Raw genomic sequence first — 14784 nt, 5'->3', positions numbered from 1 at the left:
TGTGGAGATGTTTATTTCTCCCTTCAGTTTTGCCAGTATTTGTGTCATGTATTTTGGGACACCATGGTTAGGTGCATAAATAGTTATGATTGTTATTTCTTCTTGGTGAATTCACACTTTTATTAATACATAAGTCCTTTCTCGACCCTTTTGTCAATATATAGTGTCCTTTTTTGTTTCTTGTAACAGCTTTTGTCTTAAAATTTATTTCGTCTGATATTAGCATAGCTATTCCAACTCTTTTTGCTTGCTCTTTGCATGGAATATCTTTTTCCATCCTTTCACTTCTGATCTATTTGTATCCTTGTGTCTATGATAAATCTCTTGTATAGAACATATATTTGGATCATGTTGTATTTTAATCCATTCTGCCAATTTGTGTTTTTTGATTAGGTTGTTTAACCCATTAACTTTCAGTGTTATTGCTGTAAAGGCAGTACTTCAGACATTTTGTCCTTTGGTTTTATATATTATATCTTTTTTTGTACCTCTTTTCGTCGATTATGTTACAGCCTCCTTTTCTGTATAGTTGATCTTCTGTTATGTATCTGACTGATACCTGTCTAATTTTTGTTTCTGCATATTTTAAAGTACTTTCTTTGTGGTTACCGTGGGGTTCGCATTACACAACCTACCTCTATAAGCTACTAATCTGAAAAGATCCTAACAGCTTCAGTAGCATACACACTCTCTGCTCCCATACCCCTCTGTTTCCCTTCTTTATGAGGTTTTTAGCTCACATTACCACTTTGTATTTTGTGTGTCCATTATCAGGAAATATGCCTTTTTCTTGTTCAACTGTATGCATACAATTAAAGGGTGGAGTCGTCGATTAAGGAAACAGTACTATTGGGTTTTGCATTTACCTTTTAATGACCTTTCTTATTTTTTAAAAACATTTTAAATTTATTTTTAAAAGATACATAGATTACATAAAATGTTACATAAAAAGTTATAGGGGATTCCCATATGCCCCACTCCCCTCACCTCCCATTCCTACATTAAAACCTCTTTCATTAGTGTGGTAAATTCATTGTAATTGATGAACCCATTTTGGAGCATTTCCACACAGCATGGATTATAGTTTACATTGCAGTTTACACTCTCTCCCACTCCATTCTGTAGGTTATGGCAGGATATATAATGTCCTGTATCTGTCTTTGCAATGTTATTCAGGACAATTCCAAGTCCTGAAAGCATGCCCGTATTATACCTCTTTTTCCCTCTCCCTGACTTCAGTGCCTTCAGTGGCCACTGTCTCCACATCAATGATATAATTTCTTCCATTGCTAGAATCATAATAAATCTATAGTAAAATACCAATAAGTCCACTCTAGTCCATATTTTATTCCTCAATCCTGAGAATTCTGGGAAGGTGATGCCCACTCCGCCTCTGATTGAGAGGGGCTTCTATCCCATATGGCTGATGGATGGGACTCTTACTTGCAGTTGTAGACCCTCTGGGTTTCTTGGTGTGGTGGTTGTCCATCCTCACCTCCTTGTTGGTTGACCTGGGTAAGTCCAATGAACTGGAGAGTAGGTATTGCATCTCCATTGTGGCTCAGGGCCTAGTTGGCACATGGACAGCCCAGAGATTGAAGTCTTTTGGACATACACTTACCAACTCCAGCACCAACTATAAGTTCAATAAAAGGGACAGATGAGGCATGTGTAGAGAAGTTACATCTGAGTCCAACTCTGTCACACTCGGGAACACAAACTCCAGATAGTGCCCACTGGCAAAGCACCAAACTCTGGAGCTATCCTTCATGACTGTAGTATTTGGGTGTCTCCATAGCCCTCAGGAGCCCCAATGTTTGGGGTAGTATCTACTTTGGCTGTCTATGAGATCCTGCTGAGACATGCATAAGTGTTCTCTCTCTAATTGCCTTCTGACTAATTTTGAAGTATCTTAACCATATGAACTCATTTGTCTTTACCATCTCCCTTTTATTCAAGGTCTTTTTCCAGTTCCAGCTGGTGCTTGGTAGTAATTCCTCAGTGCCAGGGAGGCTCATCCCTGGGAGTCATGTCCCATGCTGGGGGGAAGGTAATGCATTTATATGCTGAATTTAGCTTACAGAGTGGCCACATTTGAGGAACATGGAGGCTCCCAGGAAGTAAGTCTTAGGCACCCTGTAATACTAGGCTAAGTTGAAATCTCAAGAGCAACAGGCTCATAAGCATAGTCATCAGCATCAAGGGCCCATCATTGGACCATCCTTCTTCGCTAGTCATTGCCCTTGCACTTGGAGGATTGTTGCTCTTCAGTTAGAGAATGAGTTACCCTTCTTATTGATCTTCATTTCTTTACACTATTCTAACTTACTCTCTTATGTCTTTTCCTTCCAACCTACATAATTCCCTTTAGCTATTCTCGTAAGGCAGGTCTTTCGTTGATGAATTCTTTCAGTTTTTTGTTTTTCTGTGAATATTTTAATTCTCCCTCATTTTTGAAGAAAATTTTTGCCAGATAAATTTTTTGACTGGTGGTTTTTCTCTTTCAGTACCTTAATATATCATACCACTGCCTACTTGCCTCCATGGTTTCTGATGAGAAATCAGCACTTAATCTTATTGAGGATTCCTTGTATGTGATGTTTATCTCTTTCTGCTTTCAAAATTCTCTCTTTATCTTTGTAATTTGACATTATGATTAGTGTCTCAGAGTAGGTCTATTAGGATTTATTTTGTTTGGAATACATTGTACTTCTTGGACATGTATATTTATGTCTTTCATAAGTCAGGAAATTTTTGGCCATTATTTCCTCAAATATTCTTTCTTTGCTTTCCATCTTCTCTTCTCTTTCTGGGACATCCATTACAAATGTGTTTGTGACCTTCATGCTGTCACTCAACTTCCTGAGTTACTGCTCAATCTTTTGTATTCTTTTCTCTGTCTGTTATTTTGACTGTATGATTATGATGGTTCTGTCCTCTTGTTCACTGACTCTTTCTTCTGCCTGCTAGAATCTGCTATTGTATGCCTCTGGTGTATTTTTAATCTCTATTATTGTGCCTTTCTTCCCAATAATTTCTGTTGTTTCTTTTTATACTTTCAAATTTTTCTTTAGGCTCACACATTGTTTTCTTAGTATTCTTTACTTGTATATCCACCATTTGTTTATTTCTATCCATATTTTCTTGCATCCCCTTGAATTGATTAGGAGATTTGTTTGAACTTCTTTGATTAGTTGTCCCAATTTCTCTGTCTCTTCTGAAATATTAATTTATTCCCTTGACTAAACCTTATATTCCTGTTTCTTAGTATGGCTTGTAAGTTTTGCTGATGTTTGGGCATCTGATTATTTTGATGTGTTAACTCTGAAGTTCAGTTTCTCCCTTTTGCCTGGCATTTTATTTTTGTTTGGCTTTTCTTTGATGTTTGGTTATTGTGGACTTTAGAGTACCCTAGTTTAACTGTTCAGGTTTTCTCAGCTCTTATTCTCCTAATTCTTCCCCTGGATATGCAGTACAATTTTTAAGATTGCCTTTTTGTATGAAATTGTTCACCTCCAGTAAAAAGTTTCTTTCCTCTCTACCTTCTCTGGGAATCTTGTTCTGTTGTTTGTTTTTGCACAGAATTTTCTCCCCAGCTCCTATGATTTGTTTACATTCTCTCCCTCATACAGTGCTACCTTTTCATTACACTTTGCAGTTCTGGAACCCGTCTTGTCTTGTAGCAGTTTAATTTTCCTCTTTTTTTTTCTCTCTCTCTGAGGGTTTTCTGCCTCTGGTTTCTTCCCTGTTAAGGTGTCCCACTCTGGGGAGCCTAATGGAGCCAATCCAGAAAGGTTCATTTTGCATTTTGGTGGTCCAGCAACCAGAGACTGAATTGAGTATGTGCACCTCTTGCCAACAGTTCTGCTGCAATCTGCCCCCCTCCCATGGTGGTTACTTTTGTGTGTGGCACTCCTCAGCCACTTGTGTTCCACCCCTGGGTCCCTGGGCCTAGGTGTGTGTGGGATTCTAACTCGTGGCTGTGGGTGTCTCCATGGTCTGCATCTGCAGCGGGAATTACCCAGGTCCTGTTGCCTCCATGCAACTCCCAAGCTATGTGCCCCTGAGTGAAGGGGAGTGGGATGTCAATCTCCTACTGATTTTGGTTTTTCTTTTCTTTTTTCTTTTTTTATTCAGTATTTGTGGGGTCCTTTTCCAGTCTATCATACTCCAGAGTTACAAGGAAGTCAAATTTGTCCTTTTATTAGTTGATTCTGAGAGTGACTAATCCAGAGGATGTCTTTTATGACCATGTTGATGATGTCACTCAACAAACATACTTTTAAATGTATTGTTGAAGTTGGAGGAACATACAGGGGCCCGCCTGTCCCCAGCAAAAATAAAACAATGAAACACCAAGCTAAAATCAGAGAGGTAAGGAAACGAGGAACTCTGGCTGCTTTGGGGTACATACGAAGATCAGAAACCTAGAGTCCTTGGTATTATACAGCAGTCAGGGGTGCAGGAGACTAGATGCAAAGGCTCATACAAATTGGGGAGCTAATTCTACAATCCCTCCTTCCCTGAAGAAAGCTGAGACTCTTAAAGAAGCAACAGCCTCAGTGAACAGGCGACCTGGAGTACCTGCAGTAACATAAGCAAATAAAGAAACTTGTTTATCACTGTCATAGGTTCAAGAGGAAAAAATTAAAATAGTAGAATATATATCCTTTAAAAAAAAAAAACAACCAAAACACCACACCCATTAGCAGTCCTTCCCCAGCCCTACATAACCACAAATCTAATTTCATCTTTATAAATTGATTTATAGTTACATTTCATATAAATGGAATCATATGATATGTAGTACTTTGTGTATGGTTTCTTTCACTTAGTGTAATGGGGTTTGTTTTTTTTTGTCTGATATTAACATCTTTTTAATTTTATTAAACAGTTTTTGTTGTTGTTTTTTTGTTGCTGATTATTATTATTTCTGAGGTACCAGGGCTGGGGATTGAACTGGGGACCTCATATGTGGGGAGCCAGCACTCAACCACCTTGGCTCTCCTGAGTTGTTTTTTTTCATTTGTTTGCTTGTTGTTTGTTGTTTGTTTTGTTTTTAGGAGGCACCGGGGACTGAACCTAGGACTTCCCATGTGGGAAGCTCAACTGCTTGAGCCACATCTGCTCCATATATCCTTTTCTCACATGGGTCTGGCATTGAAATTTATACGTTCCTCATGGTCAGGGCCAAGAAATTACAATAGTTCCAGGTAGGTAGGACCTCTGGCATCCAGAAAATAAACAGAAATCTTTTCTGCAGGAAAGCATCCTTTAATCTAAGTACTTCAGGATTTCATCAAAATAAATTCAGCCAAATATGAGTTTATAATAAAAAACTAAACACATAAGGAATAAAAAACTATAAGTAGCAGATTTAGACCTGTAAGGACTTCAGATGTTAGCATTATGAGATACAGAATATAAAACAACTAAGTACAAAACATTATTTATTTATTTTAAGATTTATTTTATTTATTTCTCTCCTCTCCCCACCTCTGTTGTCTGCTTTCTTGTGTCCATTCAATGTGTGTTCTTCTGTGTCCACTTGCATTCTCAGCAGGACTGGGTATCTGTGTCTCTTTTTGTTGCATCATCTTGCTGCGTCAGCTCTCCGTGTGTGCCACACCACTCTTGGATGGGCTGTGCTTTCTTCGTGCGGGGTGGTTCTCCTTGTGGGGCATACTCCTGGTGTGTGGGGCACCGCTACACAGGGGACACCCCTGCTTGGCATGGCACTCCTTGTTCGTGACAGCACTGCATGTGGGTCAGCTCATCACATGGGCCAGGAGCCCCGGGTTTGAATTCTGGACCTCCTATGTGGTAGGTGGATGCTCTATCAGTTGAGCCACATCTGCTTCCCACAAAATATTTAAATAAGTAAAATGTGGAATTGAAAAATGAATAAGAAACAAGGGACTGTCAATATATGACCAGGCAGATTTTAAAAGGAACCAAAGAGAAATTCCAGGATGAAAAAGATAATCATTGCAAATTTAAAAAGCAATAGATGGGCTATGCTGCACATTAGGCTTAGTGAAAGAGAGAGGCAATGAACTGGAAGATAAATCTGAAGATATTACCCAGAATGAATCATGGAATTTTAAGCAGATAGAAAATATAAAATAAATGTAAAGAGGCATGAAGAATGGAGTGAGAAAGAGAATAGAATGAATGGGGAGAAGAAACACTGAAAAATACAGCCTTAAATTTTCCAGAACTAAACAAAATATTATTTCTCCCATTCAGGATGTCCAGTGACTACCAAGCAGGATAAATAAAAAGAAATCCACACTTAGATACATTAGTGAAACCTCTTTACTCCAAAAACAAATAGAATATATTACTAGCAAGCCTGAGAAAAGATCACCCACAAAGAACCAGACTTAACAGTAACAACAGAAATCCAAAAATAGTGAAATGAACCTTCAAAGTGCCTACAGACGATAACTTTCATCTTAGGCTTGTGTACCCAGAAGAGCTATCTTTCAGGAATGAAAAGGAAGTAAAGTTGTTTCTAGATGAGCAAAACTGAGAGATTTTATAGCCAGCAGACCCTAGTAAGGGATTTCTAAAAGGAAACACTTCAGGAAGAAGGAAAATTATCACAGAAGGAAGGTCCAAAATGCAAGAAGGAAAGATGTCAAGAGAAATTGGTGTATATGTTCATGAATTTAAACACTGAATGTAAAAATAACAAAATGAAGAAAGTAAAAATAGAGGTCACAAATTACTTTATTTCCTCCAAGAGATTTTCTAACTTTAATGTAATTTTCAAGTTCTTCCAAGCATAAAGGATACAAAAAAAGTATTTCCCTGCATAACTTCTTTACATATAGCCAAGAAAAAAATTAAAATAAAAAAAATTAAACTGTTCTTGTTGAACAGTTAAATGCTCAACGTTGAGAGTCCTTGTGTTAAGGAAGAAATAAGTTGTAACAATACCAGCTAGAAAGTTTAGGAACTATTCTTGCTTCTAAAAACCATGAAAGAATGGAAAAATAGAGGAAACTTTATTGTACAGGATACATGTTCCTTACAACAGATTTTCTAGCATATACCTCTCTTTTTGAGGCTATGGTGACCTCTTTAAACAGGTGTTTATTATATTAAATCAATGTGCATTATATTAAACCAATAGAAATGTAGAACATTCATTTTGTAGAATACTATGCAAAACTTTAATTGCAGTTCCACAAGTAATCGGGAATGATACACACCACAATATCTCAGGACTCTTATTTCAAGCTTCTCTTAATAGATTTACAGGGTAGTTACCTTCAAGATTTCATTTTCAAAACATGATACTCCATTTGAGATAAGCAGTGATTCCAGTGTTAACAAAACAGTTAACCATTTGTCCGCCTTTTCTAGGATGTTTTGGTACTCCTTTGTGACAGCAGAAACTATTTTGCTTACTCAGTCACAACTTAACTTGGACACGAAATTCCCTGTTGGACACCTTTTCTTGAAAGGAATGTAAAATGTGAGGAAAAATCCAAAAACATGCCCCAACCCATCCCAAATTTTACTATTGAAGGTATATGTATGTTTCAGTTTGAAGTTCTTTTATGAAACCCCATTGAGAAGATTGTATTTTTGAATTAATCTTTTCCTGTGGGAGTTAGGCCCTTCCCCACTCCCCATCTCCGAGATGGCTCCCTTGTCTGTTTGGTCACTGTCAGCTCATTTTTTCTTTAAGAGGCACCGAGAGTCAAACCTGGAACCTTCCGTGTGGGAGGCAGGCTCCCAACTGCTTGAGCCACATCCTCTCCTGCTCATTGTTTTTGCTCATTGTTTGTCTTCCTTAGGAGGCCCTGGATACTGAACCCAGGACCTCTCATGTGGGAGACAGGCGCCCAATTGCCTGAGCCACCTCCACTCCCCTGTGAGACCCATTTGATTGGACTATATGAGAGAGGCATAACTTGGGTTGAGTTTCTGTCCCCTTGTTGAGTCTGATATAAATGGAGACACAGAGAGAGAGAGAGAGAGGAAAAGGGATCTCTTCCAGTTTTGATCCTGCCATGTGACAGAGGATTAGAGGATTACTTAAGCACAGAGCCCCAAGCATCTGGGCCACAGAGCAACACAAAAGGAGCCAAGCCCTGCTCTGTGCCTTATAGCTCATAGCTGAACTCGGGAAAGAAAGCGTAGCAGCCAAGACTGAGAGGAGGCACAGTAGGAGACAAGCCCTATGCCTGGCTGCCCACAGCTGGGCTCTGGGAGACGGTGGAGGGGAAGGCGGAGAGTGCGGCAGAGACCAGCGGCTGTCTTGCTTCCACGTGTGGCAACGTGCCAATATCACCAGCAGCTGCGTTTGGTGAGAAAGCATCTCTGATGCACCTTGATTTGGACATTTCATGGCCTTGAAATGGTAAGATTTTACCCCTAATAAAATTCCCGTTATAAAAGCCAACCCGTTTCTGGTACTTCGCATCAGCAGCCCTTTGGCAAACTAAAACAATGCATATCTCAGTTAGGAGGGGAAGATAAAAAGATAATTTTATATCCCTTATACAGAATTACTGTTTGCCTTGAGTGTCAAGCTTGAGGATTATGGTGATAGGGTGCATTCACAGTACATCTAATAAGTGTCGTATTATATGGGACAAGGATTTTTCTAGAGTCAGCAATGCACCCTCTGTTAAGCTTTCAGTTCTCTAGAAACAACAGTAAGAGGCTAAGGAACTTACTCAGGGGATTGACAGTAGAGAGAGAAATTAAAAGATGGGTGTCAGGGAAGTGGACTTGGCCCAGTGGATAGGGCGTCCGTCTACCACATGGGAAATCCACGGTTCAAACCCCAGGCCTTCTTGACCCATGTGGAGCTGGCCCATGCACAATGCTGATGCGTGCAAGGAGTGCCCTGCCACGCAGGGGTGTCCCCCGCGTAGGGGAGCCCCATGCACAAGGAGCGCGCCCTGTAAGGAGAGCCGCCCAGCGCAAAAGAAAGTGCAGCCTGCCCAGGAATGGCAGTGCACACAGGGAGAGCTGATGCAACAAGATGACGCAACAAAAAGAAACACAGATTCCTGTGCCACTGACAACAACAGAGGTGGACAGAAAAAACAAGAACACGCAGCAAATGGACACAGAGAACAGACAACTGGGGGGGTGGGGAGAGAAATGAATTAAAAGAAAAAAAAGATGGGTGTTCAAGGAATGAAATGGATACTCTTTTAAATTTCAGACCTGGACCTTGAGTGTAGCTATTATTTGGGTTCCTGGACAAACACTTTGAGCCTTTTGAATTTGAAATCTGTGATACTGTATATTATGCTTACAATGAAAAGTGTTGACACTCAATAAATAGGAAACAATATAGCATCTCATTTCATAAAGGCATTCTTCATTTGAAAAGTAGGAAGACAGGCCAGTTTCCGGAAGAAGGCCTGGCTAAGAAAGCAGAAAGCATCAGTATAGAACCAAACACAATGCCAAGAACAGAAGTACTCAGTAAACATTAGCTATTAACTGTTATTCTGGACAAGGAACCATTACTTTTTTTGTGCCTCAGCTTTCCCCTCTGTAGCAGTCTGATATGGTTTATGAATTCCAAAAATAGACATTGGATTAGGTTTGTAAACTGGTCTGTACCTGGGCGTGATTAAATTATGATGAGGGCTTTGACTGAGCCGTGTCAGTAGCAGAGGACTTAGAAGGAGTTTTGATGTGGGAGTTTTGATGTGAAAGTTTTGAGCTGGAGCCCGGGAAGTGAACACACAGGGGAAGTACACAGAAGAATAGAGATGGCAGAAGCCCTGGGTGGAGAGACAAAGCCCTTCATCCACCTGATAGTCTACAGCTGGCCTTGTGGAGAGAGCACAGCAGCTGAGGCACAAGAGAAACGGAGCCCCGGGGAGAGAGGAACCCAAGAAGTCGGAACTCTTGGCAGACATCAGCAGCCATCTTGCTCCAACACGTGGAAGTAGACAGGTGGGTGAGGGAAGTAACTTATGCTTTATGGCCTTGTGACTGTAAACTTCCACCCCAAATAAATACCCTTTATAGAAGCCAACAGATCTCTGGTTTTTTGAATCAGCACCCCTTTGACTGACTAATATACCCTCTTAAAAGTACTGTATTGCTTCTGCAATTTCCTAACTGACCAAGCATGGACAATTAACATGTTAGTGTTTTAAAAGAACTCTTTTTTTTCTTTTTAAGGTACCAGGGCCCAGGACCTCATATGTGGGAAGCCGACGCTCAACCACTGAGCCACATCAGCTTCCCTAAGTTGGTTTTTTTCATTTGTTTGCTTGTCATTTTGTTTTTGTTTTTCAGGAGTCACTGGGAACCAAACCCAGGACCTGCCATGTGCTTAACTGCTTCAGCCACATCCACTCCCCAAAAGAACTCTATCAGATCCCCCCACAGGAACAGAACGCAGTGAAGAACTATACATGATTTTTAAGACAGAAACCAACAGGAGTGAAAAAAAGACATCTTTTATAAAATTTGGATTGGGCCCTGAAAAAAAGCAGATATTCCCTAAAAGAGCAACAGGGCTTTGAAACAAAAGAAACCCCGCAAATGCAGAAGCTTTGCAAAAGCTATGTGCTTTGGAAATGGTGAAGCTAATATGTGACTTTGGGCAGAGGAAGAAAATTGAAGTAATGCCTCCACTGAGTGACGTCAGCCACTCCAGAATTGCTGGTGTTTTTTTCTGATGTTATGAAACAAGTCGTGGAGGAATTTTCAGCTGCTGCAGTTTCCTTTCGCTTGTCGCTGAATGAAACTATGACAGTGTTGAGGGCATCTAGCTCATGATTTTCATCTGAGCATACCACTGCCATAAAAAAAAATTCTCTTTTGAGAACCCCTTTTGGAATTTTTGAAGTCCATTGCTGTCTTTGAAATAGTGAAACGCCTCTTTGTCAAACCAAACTTCAACTCTTCTTCCCAGTCTTTTCCAATTTTGTCCTTGGCACATGGTGAAAATGATAATCTTTGTATGGTATGAAGGGAAAAATACAGGGGACTGCTGACAGGGGAGACCACCCCACTGCCTTGCCCCAGGGACGGAGCTCATCCTGGCACAAAGGCTGCGAGGCTCTCCTCTAGGTAGAGCTGGAGTCTTAGCCAAAGAAAGAAGTTCACCACCTCACTCGGACACACTTTTTGATACTTTGGCCTCAAAGCCTGGGCCAAGAGTCCTGAAAGAAGTCTTGTCTGTCGTTTCAAAAGCCAGTGAGCCCTTATAAATAATGTCAAAAGTGTGACAATATGAAATCCCCAACTACACAGAAATTGGCTGATTTTCCCAAGAACAAATCTTGAATTTTTGATAGGCAAACATTTTAATTTTTTTCTTCTTATATATTTTATTTATTTATTTTTAAAATATATTTTTTACTTTTAAAAAAGATACATAGATTACACAAAATGTTACTCAAAAAAAATATAAGGATTCCCATACACCCCAATCCCCACACCTCCCACCCTTCCCCACAGTAACAGCTTCTCTCATTAGTGTGGTATGTTTGTTACAATTGATGAACACATTTGGAGCACTGCCACTAAGCATGGATTATAGTTTACATTGTAGTTTACACTCTCTCCTGCTCAATTCTGTAGGTTATGGCAGGATACATAATAGCCGGTATCAGTCATTGTAACAAACATTTTAATTTTGTTAATGTTTTCTGAAAGAAAATGAAAGCCCATTCTAAGAACAAAGAAAACAGGGGAAAGCCCATTTATTACTTCTTTTGTGAATGATTGAGGCAAATGTTTGATGTTGCTTAAGATTGTGGGAAAGCAAATTTGAGGGGAATAAGCATGAAAACTCTCCAGTGACAGAGGAATTACTTTTGCAAGTGAAGTGTGGAGTGATAAAGCTTTATTAATTTCTCTGTATGCAGAAATTCACAACAACCAAGAAACGCTATAGAACTCTTTTGAAGATTACTTCCTCCAGTAACCTTAAAATTTGTCACAGATATTACAGATGCATGTATGTTGCTATGGCAGAGACCCCCTCCCCCCCATATCAACAATCAAGGCAAACACAATCTTCTGAATGAAATTTTCTTTAGAGCAAGATTAAAGCTAATGGTTTGTTTTCTCTGAATAGTTTCTTTTCTGTAATGAAGCTATTAATTTTTGTATGAAATAAACAAGAAAGATGTGTCTTAGAAAATATTTTTAATGTTTTTTTTTTAATGTATGGAAGATAAATTTTCATTGTTATCAACTTAATTGTATGTGAGCATTTTGGTACATGCTTTATGGACATGTTTTTCTGGAGACAGTATCCATAGCTTTGATTTCGCTCATAGACGGTCTGTCCCCAACTTCCTTCACCTTAAAGTTTCTGAACTGCTGATACCGAGTATGAGAACACTGTTGCGGTCATACAGCCTTTCCCTTGAGCTCCCAATAACTTGATTGTTAACAGCACTCCTTTAGAATTTAGACTTTTAGTACTGGGTATCTTTTTTTAAAAAATTTATGTCTGGTCTCCATAACATGCATCTTAAGGATAAAGATGCCTTTTGTCACAATTTAATTGGCTGTACACAGCAAATTTTTATTTGGGTGCTAGCTTAATTTTTTAAATACTGCTTTAGGACCAAATAATGTACTGATTTTTATATTTTTAAGAATTGATTAACATTGATTACTGATTAGATCTTGAGCTATTTTGTAACTATTTCTATTGTGTACGCCTAATGCAAGCGCTAAGTACTATACTTTTATAGTATACATCCTTTTTCCAGCAAAGGTAAATTCCCCTAGATTTTTGCCCATATTTTCCCCAGCACCTAGAATGTAGTTTGGCACAGAGCAGATACTCAATAAATATGTTGAATTGTACAAATGTAACAATTCAATAACAAATAAAGTGACTTAAAATACATAAAGCTCTCTGCCTTTCTCTGTACGGTGTAGTCCTCAGGACAGGATGAAGAGTGCAGGGCCTTGGTTTTACCATTGACTTGCTGTGCCTTAGTTTCCTTTCTTGTTCATAGTGGAACCCAAGTTCTTGATTGAAGGGATTGGTAAGACATAAAATAGTAAAAGGTTGAAAAAATTGTTGCTAAGAGCCATGTCACCGCTGACCCTGCAAGGGCCTTGATGCTTCTATACCAAACTCTCTTTTACATCAAAAAAACTGTTGGGAAGTGGATGTGGCTCAAGCAGCTGGGCTCCCGTCTATCATACAGGAGGTCCAGGGTTCAATACCCAGGGCCTCCTGGTGGAGGCAAGCTGGCCTTGCAGTGAACTGGCCCACGTGGAGTGCCGGTGCGCGCAGGGGTGCCACCCTGCACGGGAGTGCCAGCCAACACGGAGAGCTGATGCAGCAAGATGACACAACAACAACAACAACAACAAGACACAGAAGAGAGACAGTAAGAGACTTAGCAGACCAGAGAGCTGGGGTGGCGCAAGAGAAGGATCGCCTCTCTCCCAATCTGGAAGGTCCCAGGATTGGTTCCCGGAGTCACCTAATGAGAACACAAGCAGACACAGGAGAACACTGAGTGAATGGACCCAGAGAGCAGACTATGGAGGGAGGGGGGAGAAATAATAAATAAATCTTTTAAAAAAACAAAAAACAAAAAAATCTGTCATGCCTGCACCAAAGCTGGCCATTTGCACAGCAAGTATAACTGTGCTTACATTTATTGCACGCTTATCTTGTGCCAGGTACTGTGTCAAATACTTTGCATTCATCCTCTTATTCAGTCCTTACAACATCCCTATGAGGGATGAGGGACTATAATTATGCCCATTTTACAGATGAGAAGTGTCCCTTAGAGAAGATTTGGTGTTTTACTTAAACCATACTCTTCTTAGTGGTGAACTGGGATTTACATCCTGGCAGTCTGGATCCAGAGCCAAGACTGTTAAACCTGCTGTAGGTCCTTTCATTTAAGATTGAGGCACGACAATGGCAAGGCACTATCTTCCTTTGCTTTTATGTTAAAAGGGCAATGTCAAACTTTTTTTTCATCTGGCTAGTAAAAACTTTGGGGAACAAGCAGATTTATACCTCACTTTCCTTAATCCTTTTGTGTATGTGTGTGTGATCTTAATATGATTTTCAAGTCCTGTGCACAAGATGAATTATTTGGTACCACCTCTTGTTTCGTGTTTGCAGCTGTTAATAAAATGCGAGCCAGTGTTTGAGGCTGAACTGTTACACAGTATCTTTTAATCCTTATTTTTCATTTAAATAGGATAAATTTCAAATATACTTCAGCATGATAATAAATGTCTCTCCTCGTGACGAAAGGGTCAATGCCAAATAGCACTGTTTACAAAATTAGGGTTTTCTAGATGTCAGCTGAATCAATAAGATTATTTCTCATAATTCCTTTTGGGAATAATAAGTATGAAAGCTTCACAATAGTATACTTCCATTTCTCCCAGCCTGGCCTTTTTGCTATTACTGCATATATTTTATTCATATGCATATTATATTTATATTATTTAGGTATACACATATTATAAACCCTGCAGTATACTGCTATTGCTTTTGTTTTAAACAGAATGTTCTACATAGATCTTTACATATAAAATTAAGTAAACATTAATGCCCTCTTATATTAGCACTTTAAGTTTTAAAGCTTTTCTTGCATGCCTTGCTTCCTTGAATAGATTTAAAGTATTTGTTTGACATGACAAAATAAAATGAAAACAAAGATACTCAAAAAGAGTCAAGTTCTGTTTCACACTACTTCAATAAATATTAACTCAACATCTGTTAATGTGGGTTTAAAATATTTAGTTGCAACACAAAAAACCTGGGATGTATTGTAAGAACCTCTACAT

The 14784-nt window shown here is 39.3% G+C and overlaps 1 long non-coding RNA gene across 2 annotated transcripts; it reads left to right on the top strand.

Moving 5' to 3' along the window:
* The first annotated feature begins 1008 nt into the window (after positions 1-1008).
* On the top strand, positions 1009-14152 carry LOC131280558 (uncharacterized). Of its 2 annotated transcripts, none has more exons than XR_009188177.2 (2): positions 1009-9939; positions 10288-14152. It is a non-coding gene; the product is annotated as an uncharacterized lncRNA (long non-coding RNA). The 2 variants fall into 2 exon arrangements; XR_009188178.2 differs by having other exon boundaries at positions 10171-14152.
* Positions 14153-14784: the final 632 nt, after the last annotated feature.

The sequence above is a fragment of the Dasypus novemcinctus genome, chromosome 12 (genome assembly GCF_030445035.2).
Source record: "Dasypus novemcinctus isolate mDasNov1 chromosome 12, mDasNov1.1.hap2, whole genome shotgun sequence".
Lineage (NCBI taxonomy): Eukaryota > Metazoa > Chordata > Mammalia > Cingulata > Dasypodidae > Dasypus > Dasypus novemcinctus.
Note: the sequence above shows the minus strand (reverse complement) of the source record. Positions and strands in the feature narration are given on the sequence as shown.